This window comes from Epinephelus moara, chromosome 16 (genome assembly GCF_006386435.1).
Source record: "Epinephelus moara isolate mb chromosome 16, YSFRI_EMoa_1.0, whole genome shotgun sequence".
NCBI lineage: Eukaryota > Metazoa > Chordata > Actinopteri > Perciformes > Serranidae > Epinephelus > Epinephelus moara.
The window spans coordinates 43,903,225-43,906,747 of record NC_065521.1 but is presented as its reverse complement, the minus strand read 5'-3'; the positions used below and the strand labels follow the sequence as shown (position 1 = coordinate 43,906,747).

Here is a 3,523-nt window from a genome sequence, read left to right as displayed (position 1 = left end):
TGTCAGGCCTAGTGTTATATGGCTAGTATTTGTGTAAGTTGCTACTTATTTATGCTTGTTAAATTGCCATTGGAGGTTTGATTAACATGTATATTAAAGCAATTATTGAGATTCTAATAAATGGCTGATGAAGTCACAAAGGTGGCTTCAATTAATTCTGTGACGAGGGCAACATAGTAGGCCTATATAGAGGCTCAAGTCCCATTTACCTGTTTCCTCTTCACAATGGCATGCCCTTTTCTAGATGATGTTCTAGATGAAGAAGCATTAATAATCAGACGAGCTTTCAGGTGTGAAAGAGTCTTTCTAGACAAGTCAGACCCATTGGCCTTTGAGGATGACCATCTCACTGAGAGATGACGGGTGACGGTATCAGGTATTTATGTAGGCTGCTGGGCCCAAAAATCAAACATCAGACAGGGCGAAGCCATGCCCTCACTGTACCACAAATGGTCTGTGTGACGCTGAGGTTCTTGGCAAGTGGCACCTTCCTTTATTATGCCGCAGATGCAGAGAATCTCAATAAAGGAACTATTTGCCGCACAATAAGACGTGTTAGTCTGGCACTGAAGTCACTAGCACACATTTTCATCACCTTTCCTGGACACACAAGACCCCTCTACATCAAGGAGGAGTTTTACAAGGTTGCAGGTAACATGAATTAAAAATTGAACAGTCACAGTAGGATACTCATTATTTTGTGTTACAGCTTTCCCTAATGGCATTCGTGCAGTGGATTGCACCCATATCCGGATCAAACGCCCCTCAGGGGAACACGAGGGAGATTATGTCAACAGGAAATCCTTCCACAGCATCAATGTTCAGGTAAGAATGACTTATGGTTACTGTCAGCTACATAGATTGAGTGCATTAAATGACATTAATAGATTACATCTTATTGTGTCAGATGATCTGTGATGCTGACTGCCTTGTCAGCAATTTAGAGGCAAAGTGTCCTGGCTCAGTTCATGAGTCCAGAATCTTTCGGGCCAGAACAATTTACCAGAGACTCTCACAAGGTAAGCCACACAGTTTATTTTTAAGCACCTTGGACATCATGAGTGTTTTACTCCTCTATTTATAGTTTTAAGAATTCTTGTATTCTCAGGTGAATTCTCTGGTGTGCTGCTGGGAGACAAAGGCTATGCCTGTGAAGCATTTCTGATGACTCCCCTTGCAGAACCCCAAACCCCAGCACAGCAGGCCTACAATCATGCCCATGCCAGAGCAAGGGCTCGAATTGAGATGACCTTTGGCCTTCTGAAATCTCAATTTCAGTGCCTGCACCACCTGAGGGACTCCCCAGACAGGGCCTGTGATGTGACAGGACATGCCAAACCTGGGATTTTAATAAAGAGCACTCACCGTATCATCTTGTGGTGGCTCCAGGAGCATAACTGTGTTACCGGATACTGCAAAGAAAGCAAAAGTCAGACACAACACGTAATTATTTGATTGTGTTCCATGTGCAGTAGCACTGTAATAATGTACCTTGTATGAAGAGGCCAGTTTCTGTCGCTGGGACAGTGTCTGTGGATGTCCCTCCCTGGATCCCCTCCACCACTGGCCTTCCTTTATTAATGGCCAGTGCCAGTTCCTCTGCTGGAGTGAAGTCATGGATGGATGGATGGATGGATGGATGGATGGATAGATGGATAGATAGATAGATAGATAGATAGATAGATAGATAGATAGATAGATAGATAGATAGAAATTAGGTAGGTCTAGATACTTCCACTTTTAAGGCAAAAACGGTCGGCTACTGTCTGCCAGGCTTTCTCTCGTTCTTTATTTATAGCGGCTGTATTTCCTTTTTTTCGTATGAAGTGTTTCAGCTCTTCGTACAGTTCCATGATAAGTTCTTGTTCAGCTGGTGAAAATTATGGCGCACGAGTCTTGTCCATTTCGACATCAGTGATTCTGTGATGGATCCCGTGGTCTATTTAAGAGTGCCGTGAGCATGCACTTAACTATCTACGCCTGGCTCAACATGGCTGCGCCTTTTCATCTTGGCTCGGCTAGTCTGAGTGGGCGGAAGTTTGCTGCATAGATCAGCCTCTCATTGGGCAGAACGAGCCACCCGCTGAAGTCCCGCCCTACCACCTCCAGTTGTGTAGCAGTTTTCAACCGTTTTCAACACGTCCTTTACTAACTTTTGCAGTGTTTGATCTTGCGGGGATGTAGCCATTTTTCTGCCATGGTTCGCGTCCTGTAGGTGATATTTTTGTGGGCGTGTTACACCAAAGCCTGTTTCCCCCCGGCAATATTTTTGCAAGCGCACCGTTGCTGTGGCACCACTCAGAACGACTGTGATTGGTTGAAAGAAGTACAAGCAGCCGGGGCATTTTTTTCTCCAATCTCACAGTGAGAGTCGGCCCAGCCAGACCTTTCTTTTCTTGAGAAAGGTCTGGTGAGCGAGACTATGGCTCGGCAAATGTGCAACTGATTAAGCCAGGATGCGCTGATTGAACTAGGTCAAGCCGCACTTTCTTGGTTATCCTGGATTTCTTTATTCTACTTTTGTGCAATACCCCTCTGGATTGCCCGGCAGCATAAGTTACCATGGTTACTAGGCTGGGATTCAGGTTAACCACCTTGATGGAACAGAGTTGTGGCTCAGGTTGATGGAACGGAAACCGGAGTTTAGCTCGATGTATCAGGCTTAGCCAGAACCATGGTTTCCATGGTTACCGATGTGAGGCTAATCTTAGCCACTTTGATGGAACAGAACTCTGGCTCACATTAGCCAGACTTGGCCATTTAAGCCTGGATTTGCCTTTAGCCTGCTTGATGGAATACTCTCCTGGTTTCAGCTCTGCCTCTCCCTTGTGTTTCCTGTTTCTCCTTCCACATCTACAATCAGTCCACTGCAGTATAAAACCCCGGCTCAGACCTCCAGACTCTGCCTGATCATTCAGTCCCCTCTGTGGTACAGACATCAAGGCCAACTTCTAGTTTTTTGACCCTTTGTCTTTTTCTGCTTTTGTGACATCAATTCACACTCTGTTCTGTGTCTCAGGTTCACGACACCAGCCTCAACCATAATCCACCACATCCAGCCTCATTCTTGTCTTTTGCCTCCAGATTTGGACTGCTCTGCCCTTAGCTAATCTGCCTGCTCTGCTTCGCCATTTCCTGCCCACCTCAGCCATTGTTTCCTTCAAGCCTTCGGCCCCACATCTTCAGACTACAATAAACTGCCTTTAACCATTCCCCGGTTCCTGGTTTGTGTTTGCATTTGGGTGCTAAGTTGAATTGCCACAGCAAAACAGAAGTATTGGGCAGATTTCTTTGCTTGATGATGACGCTAGATGAAAAGTTACAGTGATTATCCTTTATGGCAACCCATCCAATGAGCTAGTTGTCTCAGTTGCCTAAACCTCATCATGGCACTGGAGGAAAGGGCAGGGGATCACCAAAGTCCTTGTATGAAGACTTTCAAGACAATACCTCCAATAGCTGTCAAGATTTTAACTAAAAGCCAGAGGTGTCAACCTGCTAGTGCCGCTAGAGGTAAAGTCAG

The 3,523-nt window shown here is 45.4% G+C and overlaps 1 pseudogene; it reads left to right on the top strand.

The window, feature by feature from the left end:
• The first annotated feature begins 225 nt into the window (after nucleotides 1–225).
• LOC126402363 (putative nuclease HARBI1) lies at nucleotides 226–3,045 on the top strand (annotated as a pseudogene).
• Nucleotides 3,046–3,523: the final 478 nt, after the last annotated feature.